Here is a 14,519-nt window from a genome sequence, read left to right on the forward strand (position 1 = left end):
TTCCCGATAGAAAAACTGCATTTGTTTTGGTGTTCCACAACTGGACACTTGATATAAAAAGCCAGTGCACAAAACAAGCTTAATATTAAAGATGAAAATCCTATTCCACAGAAACAAAATGATGTTTTGTTACCAGAAAAACAGTCCTTGTTTAATATCAAAAGATGGCTATTTTCCAGTTGGCTCCATCATATCTCATACTGTATATTTAGCTCTCTCAACACGACCACCACTGACAGTTATTTGTTTACTCATACATAAAATACCACAGACAGAGCCGATTCCAGGATGCACTTGAAGAGTCCATCGGGGAAAGTAATCAAAGCCAGAGCGAGCAGAGAGCGGAGAAGCAGGTTTTCAATCATCCCCGAGCGAACTAACGCTGCATTACAAACATGTGGCTTTCGACTGTCCCCATCGCTCGTGCTGTTGTGCTCAGCAGTTCTGAAGAAACATGCTGATCCGGGTATATGAACTGTCAATCATTATCCTCAGTGTAGTTATTCATGTGCATACGCTGACTGGCAGCACCCAGAGTTTACATCGACTATTTTCTATACGGAAATAGAACGTGAGAAAAGAAGCAGAAGAAGTCAAAACTCTGGATCGACCAGCTTCTCTCTCCTCCGCTGCACTGTACATGTACATAAATCTACTCATGGATCAATAACTAACTGTAAATGTTCTTTATAAAGTCCTATTGTATCTATAGGACTAAGTAAAAGGCATTGAAGTTACATGGTTTTAACAAAAGTCTGATGGTGTTGCGGCTAACTGTTAGCATCTTTATCACAGCCATCATTGTCTGCAAAGCTGTTATAACGTCTTTAATATCAATGCATTTGTACTGGAGAATACATAATAATACAAAAGTGTATATCTGTTGTTAAGACTATAGAAGTAGAAAACACATGAAAGGGTTTTTAAGCACCAAAGGGCTCCTGTTAGTGCCGTTCTGCAGTAAACAGTCCTACTTGAAGCTGCTATTTTGATGTTTCTGCATGATAAAAAAAATCGGATCCAAAAGTTATACATAATGGCTGAGTCACAAAATACAGAGCTTCGATGTGAAACCGCCCACATGTCATTCTTGGTAGTTGGCTCTGCAGTCTTATTAGAATGTCAGGCAGCTTTTTATGGATGCACTAATAGCTTAGTAACCGCACATCAGAGGAGAAATCGTAAAACTACATTGGAACCGCTTGACGTGTTCATTTGTGTAACATACAATCTTGAAGTAATGTATTCTTATGTGTGGGTTGATGTTAAAAGTTTAAAAAGTCCAAAAATTATAAATGTGAGGAGAAGCGCTGTCTGCAAAACAGCTGCAACAGTTCAAAAACATTAAAAAATATATATAATATCAGACATTGCATCATTCATGTTTCATCCACTCATGCTGTTAGTCACAACGCTTTGAAGCCCAAAACTAGCTTTTATGTTAGTGTTGTTAGCGGGCTTTGGCCCCGTGTATAACATAGAACACTACTGCAGGTTTCCTGTTAGAAGTTACAGGGAGCTTGTCTGCAGCTTTTTCCAAAACCATCTTCACTTGTATCTGCAGTTAGATCAGTAATTTTCATGCACAAAGTACAATCAAAACGTTTCAATCAAGAGTTTTCTCTCCACTAAGTACTCCTCTGTGATTTAAGGACCAAATTACATTTTGATTACATTTCCATTTTATTTTTGCTGTTTGAGCTGTTATATGTGTTGACAATAAATGCATGTAAGAATAAAGGAAAGAAAGAGGAATGCACAACAGGAATAGTGACTTGTAATCATGGCTTTTACTTTTTATCCAAATACTTAAGTTTATGACTAAATACCTTCAAACGAATGACATTCCCATCAGCCTCAGCTGTACTTTGTGTTTAGTGCTAATTAGCAAATGTCAGCCTGCCAACACGCTGAACTTTGATGGTGAACATGGTAACCATTACGCCTGCTAAACTTCGACACACTAGCCTTGTCATTGTGAGCATGTTAGCATGCTGATGTTAGCATTTAGCTCAAAGCACAGCCTCCCAGAGCTGCTAGCATTTCTGTAGACTCTTTTACAAATGACATTGAACAGTGACCAGATTTCTCGAGGTGCCTCTTTTATTTTGACCCAAATAGAGCTGAAAACCGGATGAGACAGCAACTATGGATTCCACCTGCGAGACACATTTTGAGAAACAGGTCACCAATCCATCTCACCTATATAAAGAATCCTGTAATAAAGACGAACTCTAACTTTGTTGTGCACTGACACCGAATGGAAAACCAGAGTTGACTGTTGGATTCTACTTGAGTGAAGCTCAGAGACAAGATGGCTGCTTACACAGCCTCTGGGGATCTGGAGGATCCTGCTGCAGTAGACAGGCTGGGATTGGCCAGGATGACAGACTCCAATGTGAGTACTCATGTTTCCTTAAAAAGAAAAAAAAACTACAACGATCAACCCGTCCTTCACATTATGATAAAATATAAATGACCGATGAAATATACAGAAAACTACTCAACAACAATGCTATCAATATCCAAAATACCCTTTCTGTGGCAGCTCTGGGAACATCCACAGTGATGTGGGTTGGCTAACAGGTTAACAGGAGTCATTTTAAAGGTTTAATGAGCACTTACACATGCACACACACACACACACACTCTGTCAGTCCACAGAGCTCTGAGTGGGTGGCTGACGCCTCTTAAATGGAGTCCAGTGCAAAATGATGTGGAGCGACTGTCTGTGCATGCAGCGTGTCCATGCTCTTCCAACACTAAACAATCTAAACAATGTTAATACAACGGTGGATCTAAGGGTCTGTCAGACGTGAACCTTTTCATGATTAACGTTAATCTCAAAATCCAGCCTAGATCAAGTCCCCCAATGTTCTTCTTTATCATTGCCAGCTTAGTTTATGTATCAAACCATAGCGTCATGGCCAGCAAACTTTGCGCAGCTGTTTGACTACAGGACTTTCATTAATTTCCAACAGAGAATCTACCAGAGTGGCTTGTTATTTTATTGGAATGTTATTTCACAGCAGCAGTGGCAGCAACACATGTGGCCTCAGCTCTCTGTACGTTATTCAAAATGTTATTTCTTATCCAGCTGTGGATTGCATCCTCAAAGGCATTTTAGGACGTCACAGATATTTACTGTATGTCCAATCGTTTCCAAATACCCAATTTGAGAAGAAGAGCAGAGCAGGGCGGCACGGTCTGTCTGGAAATACTGGATTTAAATGTTGGTTTTGTCCCGGGCAAACATTTTATAATTCCAGGCAGATCACAAAAATACCTTTGAAGATGCAAGTAAAAATAATGAAGTTATTACTTTTAGTAAGTTTGCATGGGGAACGTGATGTGGCCGGGTCACGGGGTAACACACAAAATGCTGAGGGGTCAAATGGGGTTAATGTTGACTGAGATCAACATAATATCACCTCTACTGTGTGACTAATCTAATTGACAGCCTAATGAGATTTTTAGAGCATTTTATTGCAGTAAATCTCAACTAGTCCCATTAGTATCACAATTTGTATAAGACTTCAATTCCAGAAAGTGGACAAGCTTCAATCACCAGTGGAGTTTCCTTCCTGTAGCTGAAGGCTGAGTGTGAAGGAGGAAATCCAAGAGGAGACATATTGCGCCACAGAAATGAAGTGGATATTGACACGATCAATCTTCCAGTATACGAGCACATCTCTTTTTATTCGGTATATGTGTGTGTCTTTCTCCTTCCCACCCTCTCCCCTGATTGTTTTTACTTTATTTGCAAGTTCAGACTCATCAGTCTTCTCCAGCAGCACAGAGAGAGAGAGGCGGGGGGCCCAATCTCATAACTTTCTCATTACCGCCCCCAGCCTCATGAAGAATACTGCTGCTGCTCACAGATAACAACAAACCTTGCTTTTGGGACACGGAATACCATTTCTGCAGCAGTTTTGCCTTCTGACTCTGAAACTCATTAAGTAATCCAATAAAGGCGCAAAGGAAATAAGGTTAAAGTTCTCATGATAATGACAAAAGGCTGGAACGGAGCACATGTAATATTTACTAAATATCATTACTAATCTTGTTCAGTTAATACCGGGAAATGTCTGGATTAATACAACAACAAAACTCAAACTTAAGAAAGTTTGTGTGCAAACGAAATCCCTCAAAACCTCATTAAGAGGGCGGACGGACAGCCCGCTCCTCTAAAGGCCAAATCATCACGGCGGAGGTGATGGATGGAAGTGAAAGCTGTCCCAACTGTTTTACTGAGAGAACACACACTGTCCCCAAACAGACTATCCATCCTCCGAGATGTGGACACGCGAGCACTACGTCTTCTGGCCTGTCCCCGGCGACCAGCAGAGACCTGCACTTGATCACACGCCTTAATTGGCCTCCTGACAGTGCAGACACACTCATGCAAACACACACCAAACGCAACACAAATGAAGCTTCAGAACAGTATCTTCAATACAGGATTTTTAAAAAAGAGTGTGTTGAATCTGTGGTGCCAAGGTCAAAACAGTGGCTCCTCTGTATGTCAACGCTGCGTTCATGACATCTAACTTCTGCACTCAGTGAATACAGTATTCCCCAGTGAAGACGCAAGGCGCAGAAAACCATCTGTTTCCATCTTTATTGACGTTGGCTGCTGCTTTTAGCCTGATAAAGACCATTATGAAGTCAGAAGGAGTCCGCTGACACAAATGACTTGTGATTTATAGCTTTGATTCGCCCTTCGCTGGAGAGCCAATTCACATTCTGCCGGTGGAAGCGTCAAGAGAAATAGTCTCAGAAAATTATCACAGCATCAACATCGCTTTGCCAAGATCAATGGATTCGTTTATTGACTGCTCGAGACTTGTTGGAGGATATTGGAGGAGATATATGAGTAGAGGTCTATGTGCAGTGGTGGATGTAGAGAGATGAGGTGGTAAATAATGAGTTTTTGTTGCATGAGGAAGCAAATTTACGGAGACTCAGTATAATTCTTGTTACATAGCACCATCTGCTGGGCAAACATAAGTGTTACTTACAGTAGAGGAAGTCTTTCTTTGTAAAACTTCCTCAAGTCAAAGAGCTGAGATTTCTGTCCTAGATTAGTAATCGAAACATTCCTTAGGAAGAAATGTTGATTTAATTGTGGAAATTTCTGCAAGTATGGATACAAAAATGTTGAATAATTAACACAACATGATGTTGCTCCCATGCTTGAGCTATTGTATATATTACCTATGTTGACAGTAAAAAATATACTTTGGAACTATTCTACAAACAGTCCCTCTAAATCAGAAATCAATACTTATTAATAATGGGTGATCGTCTGGTCCACTGACACTTCTTTGTGGGCTACAAAACATTTGCTTGAGATAATTTGTAATATATTAAAATCAGGTTTGGTGATATGACAACAGATAGCGTGAAACCATACATATTTTACTATACTACTACTACTATACTACGTACCGAGGTACCCATCTGTTTAACTTCTTGCATTCAGTCGTCGTAGCCCGTGTTGCAAATCCACAAGCAGGGCTGTTTTATGACAATATGATGTTTACAGGATTTTTGTATCAATGATAAAGCACCTTATTTTTTCAAGTATTTAATTCTACCAAAAAGATGTGATAAAGAATTCTATCAATCAAATCCACAATTTCAGGGGGGATTTTTCCTTTAATGGTCTCCCTGTTGGCTGTGCTACCTGGCTTGGCCACAAGATGGCAGAATCTCACAACAAGAGAAAGAATAACTTGACAGCAGCAGGTGACCGACAGTTACAAGAGACACTGACTTCCTAAATAATCCTGCCAAAACTAATAGAGACATGGACCTGGTCTCCACACAGCTTTTGTTGTTGTTAAGTTGGCTATAGAAAAAATCATTCTTATATATTTTTTGTGGAAAGAAATTACTTTCTAGAGTTGGTGATGAGCTGTATAAATATCATAATATATCATATCATATTGTCATGGACAACATCTACTATTCACGTGGTGCATTCAGCAACTCTGAGACCATTTCAGTTATTCAATTATTTAAGAGCTCCACTTTAGTGAATGCAGCACCCATTCCCGTCCTGAGCTTTTAATGCAATGTTTGACACTAATTTCTAATTGTTACATGCTGTTGTTGTTGTTGTTGTTGTTTGGCAGGAGCAAAACACACAAACACATTCCTATATCAGGATCAACAAGGATTCAATCACATTGCAGTCCAGTTCAGTTTTTAACCCACATTTCCATTGTTATGGCTTTAATACCAGAACCCATCAGAGATAACAGGTGGATGCACCTCAGCGCGCTTCATCAAAAGGTGTCTCTAACATTTTTACGCTCTCGGTGCTGCTGTCTATCGTTTCTTGTGCCAGAAGTCAGGCATGAGATTTGCACTTTCATTCAGACAGGAAACGGTGCTGTCTGCACGTATCTACTGTAAAGCCTCTGTGATCGATAGACACTAGGCATCACAACGCCTCGCGTCAGCCATCAGAAAGAAGCATCCCCCCACTCTCAAACACACAATCCATACGAGCCGCTCTCGAGGAAGCAGCATCCTATCGGAGCAGCAAATTATAGCAGCGACTAGAATCCCTCACAACAGGGCTGCTTGCAGCCGGCTGCAGTCGGCGCGTCCATTCACGGGTGTTCAACCCAGGCCCCAAAAAATGAGCTCTGGTAATGACTGGTCATTCTCTGACTGGGCGGGGTTTGTGATGCACTGGTTGGGGTTGTGTGAGTAGTTTCTGTGGGGGCACACTGGTGCCAATACAATACCTGAGTTTTGGTACAGATATGAAATGAAGCCGCCGTACAAGAAACTGAATTAAAGTTCAGTCGAAAATTAACAAATTTCTGATTTATAAACTATCTGACTGGTACTTGGGAAATCAGTTGGAAATAATATGTAAGCTGGAGTCAAACAGCTCTAATAATTCAGATTTTTCTGCAGAATGAATACTTTTAGTTTTGATACTTTGGGTACATTTAGTTGATAATACATCTGTACTTTTTTAATGCAGGACTTTTACCTGCAATGTAGTATTTTTGCATTGTTGTATTGGTACTTCTACTTAAGTAAAGGATGTAAATACTTCTTCCACCACTACATGCATGTGTGTGAGTGTCGATGCGGTCTGCAACTCCCACTTCCTCCTCAACAAATAGACCCTTCTACAATCTCACTACATTACCCACAGCTATAATTAAAACACTCCAGCACTTAGCATCCCTCTCACCTTATCTCAGACTAACACTGTCCTTGGCCCACTGACCACTGCAACTTGCTCAGTCAGAACACAGGCTTCGCCGTTTTTCCCTGGGCACTAATGAAGCAGGAAATAACCTTTAGCTGTGTGACATTTCACAGCTCCTGCTATTGTACAGCACGGGCAAAATGTTCTGAAAGGCACTGTGGGTGCTGGTCTTGTAATCCCCCTGGCTGACTTTAAATGTCTTCCATCTAGATTTACACATTCACATATGTGCTCTAGACTGAACGTAGCTGTTAATACCAACGTGTTCCTTAATCCAGAAAGTCTGATTTAGTCAAAATAGGTGGTTGTAATCACACTTTCACCATGTTAGTTCCAATAAAACACACAGTTCCAACTGTGCAAGAAGCAGCTTTTACAGTACAACACACTAAAACTACCGTGCCATCGATAGTCTTAGTCAATTCAACTAGAGGCCAAAGAAGATTGCATCGTGCAAATGCAGACCTGAGACATGACTTGTGATTTTCCCTCTAAGACTTGTGACTTGACGTGAGACTTAAAAACAGCTCTGGGAAACATCACAGCCAGGTCTGCGCCGCTGCACTCGCCAGTTCCTCCTCTTTTTTTCGGGGGGGGGGGGGTATTGGCTGCCTTTACAGTCCAGTTTTATTCGCCGCTGAGTATCCTTCACAGTGCAAGCAGGCCTGCACACCGCAGTCGTAGCTCATCTACAGTTTGATGCACGCTGCTCTGTGGTCTTAAAAGGCTAACTGCACTTGATATTGGATGAGGCAGCGGAGCCCCGGTTCCCACCCCACTTCAAGCTAAGACGGTAATGAGATGCCGGGCCCGCTGCACTCAATTTCCCAAATTAAAGTGTCTCCATGGGGCCTCTGTGGGTTAGTGGAAAGAGCAAGTGAACAACCTCGAATAGGTGAGGCTTCAGCTTGAACGGATATTTTTCTCTGTGTACAGTGGGTGATAAGTCCTGTGCTGGTGTGATGGTGTGAAATAGTCCGTGTGCTTGTTTAAATACCATGCCCTCCCTTCCATTTGGCCCTGTTTTACCGTAAACACGTCCTGTTCAGCAGGACTAAAGCAATGGTTGGACTGACCTGTTAAGGAGCCACTAAGAGATGCTGGGCCCCGTTAACCCTTCGTTCCCCCATGCAATCCAGTGTGTAAAGTTTTTCTATGCTTGTATAGTACCCTGACCTGAACCTGGATTTTTGCGACGTGGTAACATAAAAGCAAAAACTGAAATAAAGTGAATTCTTGACTTTGAAAACAGCAGTTGAAAAAGCAACTTCTTCCGAATCTAGATCCAAGTCTTGATGTCTTGACAGCTGTACTGTTGCTCTCACTGCTCAAAACGCAAAACACAGAACAACTCTGCACGATAAGTTGAACTTTTCTGTGTAGTCGCTCTACGCTCTGCATGAATGAAAGCAGAAAAGTTATTTACCTGCGGTGCAAGAGTGGGAGCAAGTGAAGAGGCCGCCATGATCCAATGCAAAGATGCAGCAGGCACAGAGAAAAGAGAGAAAAGACAGAACACATTAGACCAGGTAAACATTTAAAACACCGGCACAAATTAAATGAACACAATGAAAGATCAGCTGAATAATTGTAGCGTGTAGAGGCACAAACAAAACCACGGCTCTGCTTGTGCTAAGACGGCTAAATTGACGATGCGCCACTGATCTCTTTTGAATGACAATGCGTCTCTCAGGTTATGTGCTAAACCAGCTGTTGTTGCTCACAGAGACGTGTCGACAGGTTTTTAACAACACCCACACGCTCATCGTCTGCTTGGGCTACAGAAAAAATGCTGCTATTGGGAGACTCAGTCCACACACACACACACACACACACACACAGATAGACATGAATGAAGGATATGACACGTTCACAAAATGCACATGTAGTGCTGCCAGCGTTCGTGAGCATCAAACAAACACTTCAAAGCAGCTCTCTGCTCCCGTGCAGCTTTTCTAGACACCGATTGAGCGATATCTTTATTTCTCTCCTCCGTCTGCACCTCTCTCTCTCTCTCTCTCTCTCTCCTCCTCAGCTTTTCCCTTTTTTCTTTCACGCCAGACGCGTGAATGAATCTCATGAAGATCCGTTTTGCCGTGGCAAAGTGCTGCGATACCACTGAAAGGCACGGGAGGGATCAGCTGAGAGGTTGCTATGGCTTCTCAGAATAACTCGGGATAAAGACAGAGCGAGAGGGAGAAGGTCTCTCTTATTTTTTTTTTTGACAACCAAATTGCTCAGCTTCTTCTATCGCAGTAAACTTTGCACTCTGTTTTTGTTAGACAGCCCCCCCTCCCTTCCTCCTCCTCCTCCTCCCCCTCTTCTTCTTCCTCTGTAAATTTGTGTCTTGTAAGTGCTTGTATGTGATGGTGGACAAGAGCGGCCCGTCCACAGGGGACGAGAGTGGAGAGATGGAAAAGGATGGAGAGGACAGAATCACCCAGCGGAAGAAGAGCACAAACTCAATTCACCTCTAAGGGCAAAGACACAGGCATGTGGTTTTTGAGCCGCTGTTTGTCACGCAACAACCCCCCCCCCCCCCCCCCTCCTCGTCGGCCTCCTCCTCTCATCTCCTCTCTTACTCTGGATGTTTTGAGAATTTGGGAGAGGAAGAGGAGGACAGTGACCAAATATACTGTAGTGCATGTAGTTCTAGACTGTGTGTCTGGATCTGTTTATCAATAAAAACGATCCCATGGGCAACAAAATATACAGCCAAGACTTCTGAAAGACAACCACAAGCCAGTATTTTTAGACTGAAGCTGCTGATATGTTTTCTACCACAAAATAAGCCCCTGATTTTTTACTACTCTTCTTCTTCTTATTATTATTTCTTACTCTTCGTCTTATTTTAGACGTCAGTAGTTCAAACTTCAAAAACATCACTGCTCCACATCCTGTGCTGCCTCCTAAGATCCACTTCCTGCCCTAATCCCTTCAGTGAGTTGAATACATATTACAGCTAGATCAATATGGGAATTTGATAATAGTATTTTTGGTTTGAGGCTATTCATACTGCTCGTATTATGCATCAATATTTAATAGTTTTAATATCTTTAAGAATGATCATTTTCATTAAAAAAAAGAAAGAAATTATTCAGCGCTTGCAAATTAAGTAAACCTTTTACTCTGAAACTGTAATTTGCATCTTTATGTTTATTAGATTTTAAAGACATTAATATTTGCATAGAAGGTATGAGTATGTCCCTTTAAGGTCTCCATTGTTGGATATCACAAGGCTGTAGTCACTTATTTTGTCTTTCAAATCGCCTTTTTTAGTGTAACCACTTTCCTTTAACCTACCTTACCTGCTTCTTCAGTTACTTAATTCCTACAATTCCCACAAATACCTCCAGTAACCTCCGGAGAGAGAAAGAGAAAGTGAAGCTGGACACAACATGTCCTGCGGTGCACTGGGATTCTCAGACAGCCACTTTTACAGTGGATTTCTCTCACAGTCGAAAAGCCAAAGAGATTTACTCATTTATTTTATATTTTTAACCTCTATCCAACTGAGACGTGTAATTATGATGTTTCATTTACTACGCTGTCCACACTTTATCTGCAGAAGACAAACACATCATAAAGGCTTGGGCTCAAAGATTAAATTGTGTCAACATGCTTTAGAGTGGATTTTTCCTTTACAAGCTTACAATATATAATAGTAATAGTATTTCTTAGGGGGAATACTTGCCTTACAGAAGCAGAGCTGGTAGCTTTATAGTAAATACTGAGTGTGTGTGTCCTTCAGTCACTCAGACATAACATGCGTGACTTCCATTACTGATGACCTCTATTTCTACTGCTATGTCTGTCACATGACGAGCCCTCTTAGTCACTTACACACAAATACACTCACACGTAGCTGGGCATACGCATTCTTTCACATGCAAAGATGGACGCTCACACACTCGCATAAAACTCAAGAAAACACACACATGTTCACTTCTGCACGCTTACACACTAATGTCAGTCCACCTCCTCGTCTCTCCCCCCTTTCCTCTTCCTCTCATTACCGCCTCTCTCTGCCTCCTCCTCCTCCTCCTCCTCACAAATGTCAGCCTCTTCGCAGATACATCTCTTCACATATGCTGCAACGCTTGGCATTTAAATATCAATGTTGAAGCACATACCCGAGTCTTGGCTTTCAGGTGCTTAAGATGCAGAGTTCATGTGAAAGATTTAAGGGCTGCAGGACGGTGGTTACCTTGCGTTAAGTATATGAAATAGAGAAGCGGACCCACAGAATGACCTCTGCGATTACAGAAGTCAGGTTTTATCCTTTATTTATCTATCTGTAACATGAACTGTAACATGGGGTTTTAAAAGATTGTTATGGATTTACTTTTCGTGCGGCTCTGTGACTCGAACATGAGAGGCACAGACCGGGTTAGCTACTTAGAACTACAGATGTATTAAAGATTTATTAAAGATAAAAGACATTGACATCGCAATAGCTTTGATTTTGGCAAACTAGACCTGTTTTTGTGGCTCACTGCTGCACAAGCAGACTTTGAAATAGTACAAAGAACAGGTGTAACTGTGTGAACAATCTCATGCTAAGTCAGGGTTGCAGCAGCAGAAGCAATGACCTCGCTGTGGCCACTAAAATCACTTCTCTCCTCTATGTCTGCTTCTGCTGGAGCAGTTCGGGTTTCGCTGCCTCGCTTGACAGCAGCATTTGAGTGTTGAAGATTTTGCTCACCCACATTGCGCCACTGGGTCTAACCAGCGACCCTTCAGCCGCAAGATCACTTCTCTGACCCCTACGCTCCCACTGCGCCCTCAGGCTTTTGTTAGCAGCAGCTTGAGCGCTCTGGCGGTACCCTGAGGGCGTAACCGGAGAGTTATAAACTCAGCTTGGACGGGCGATGCGTGGTTTTGAACTGCTTGTGTGATTGTAGACGTGAGGCAGAATGGATGTGACTACGGTGACCACACAAGCACAAGAAAGAGGACACACTCCAGCCAGTGTTTCTCACACGTCAGCATACACGTATAGACTCTGATGCCGGGCCGCTGCAACGGTGTGTGAACGCTATGTGTGTGACAGAGAGAGAGACACAAAGTGCTTTGTGCTTTGCCCTTGTTGAAGGGAGAGACGAGATGCGTCTCAACAGAGATGGTGACATCACTTCTTGGCAGGCGGCTCCAGGGAGACCGCGGTGCCTGGGCCAGGGACATGTGCTCATCCAATCACAAAATGAGCCACTGTATCTGTGTCTGTAAATGCGTGTGTGTGGCGTGCTGTGACCAGGTCAGTCAGCACATGCCTCAAACAGCTAGTCTGTAATCAAACAGAGGGAGGTCAAGCCACAAGAAGAAACAGTACAGCGTGCGTTTCTGCTCTCGCCTAATTGCTCTTTTATTGCCTTTGACTGTGATGATTACATGTGTATATAACAGCAGGTGTGGGCATGTGGGATGTATGCTGTGTTTGTGTGTCTCCACCTGTGAGTGCGTGTATACACATGTACGCAAGAGGGAAAAGCGTGTGAATGTGCGAGACAGAAATGGACCAGCGAGTGCAGAAAGAGCCAGTTGGGAAAGATTTTAAGAAGTGCATGAGAAGTGCAAGCAAGCAAGAGAGAGACAGTGAAGGTCTGAGAGTGAGGGAGTAGTGTGTGTGTGTGTGTGTGTGTGTGTGTGTGTGTGTGTGTGTGTGAGAGAGAGATAGTGCTGGCGGTAAGGTGAAAAGGATAAAGACAAAGCAGAGTAAGGGAAGAATAAAAGCAGGGGGGAAGCTGGGTCACGTTGCCTTATGTAATTTACAGGTCAGTGTTGTGTGCTGTGTTTGAGAAACTAATCTCTTTTAGGGAGTTTTCTTTTGAAAGGAACACTGATAACAGTACGTTTGGATTCAGGTTCCTTATCCAGTCGCTGATATTTTCTGCAGACTTTTGCCCAAATCTGAGCCTTAAAAATAAATCAGTAAAAATGTATAATCTGCTCTGAATCAGACAAATGGAATGAGGTGATACGCTCTCTTTTTCTTCAACTCTGAGCATTAACACAAGTTTCTTCTTTAATCTTCAGCCTTGCCAAAGAGAAGAAAACACTATAATCTAGACTGTAAATAGTAAATGCATGAATGACTACGAAGGAAAAAGCCTGGCTTTAATTTAACATATTTATCTATGACAAGATTATGATGTTGTGAGTTATTTCCAGTGAACTTTTGGCATTTAGCTGCACAAAATGTCGGTACATTCAATTTCAAATGTCGAGAAGAATCTGTGTTCCTTTCATAAACAGATGACATACAAAGTTTTGTAACGGCAATATGAAAACAAACTTGCTTGTTGATGGCGAAGATCCATAGTCACCTGCGGAGACTGAAATCCGTCCATTAACCTGCCTGACTACTACTAATGCTCAACGTGATCGAAATGTTAAAACAAACAGCTCTCAGTCAGGAACGATAAAGGCTGGTAAAAGTCACAATAAGCTCTGCGCTCAACATACATTCATGGACAAACGGACACATTTCTGATTCTGGTCAAGTTAGGAAATAAAAAACAGCATGTTTATACTTCAGCCCACACCTGTCACTAATGGGCTGCACTACTTAAGAAAAAAGACAGTTCATTTGTAGGTTGAGGGGCGAATGACTCAGATTTGATTCACGGAGATTAAACAACCTTTTACGTGTGAAACAGGAAGAAAACGACATATTTTCTGGTGTTAAATTTAAGATTTTAATATTAGAATCCTGATTTTGACAATTATAGTGCATCCCTTAATTTACAGAACAAAAGACTGATAAAGCCTATGCTGCACCACACACACACACACACACACACACACACACACACACACACACACACACACACACACACACACACACACACACACAGCATCTAGTTAATGTGCCATTACCTCATGCAGTCCACAACACTTCACAAAGTCACATTTCCCATTAGGTCCTATGGCTCAGCATGGCATTAGAGATATAAAAGGCACAGTGGATTAGACAAACTCATTAGCCTTCCAATATGACTCATCTCCATACAGCACAGAGACCAGTGTTTAAGCAGAGCATGTGTACAGTAACTCTCTGACTGTCTGATCACACACACAATACGACATCTTGTGTTAAAAACAGCAGTTTGCTGGTTTTAAATTGGATGATTTAACTCTTATTTGCAGACATACATACACAACAGCATAAAAGCAGATAACAATGTTTAATATAAATATAAACAAATATAAATCAGATGTGACAGGAGAGGTGAAGATACACCTCAACTCAATCTAAGAAAAGAAAAGCGCTTACATA

The 14,519-nt window shown here is 41.9% G+C and overlaps 1 protein-coding gene across 4 annotated transcripts in view; it reads right to left on the minus strand.

Annotated features, from left to right (window-relative positions):
* Window positions 1–14,519, minus strand: part of ppfia2 (PTPRF interacting protein alpha 2) — a 130,740-nt gene that overhangs the window by 92,247 nt on the left and 23,974 nt on the right. The gene's annotated exons all lie outside the window — the stretch shown is intronic.

Source organism: Enoplosus armatus, chromosome 22 (assembly GCF_043641665.1).
Source record: "Enoplosus armatus isolate fEnoArm2 chromosome 22, fEnoArm2.hap1, whole genome shotgun sequence".
In the NCBI taxonomy this organism is placed as follows: domain Eukaryota; kingdom Metazoa; phylum Chordata; class Actinopteri; order Centrarchiformes; family Enoplosidae; genus Enoplosus; species Enoplosus armatus.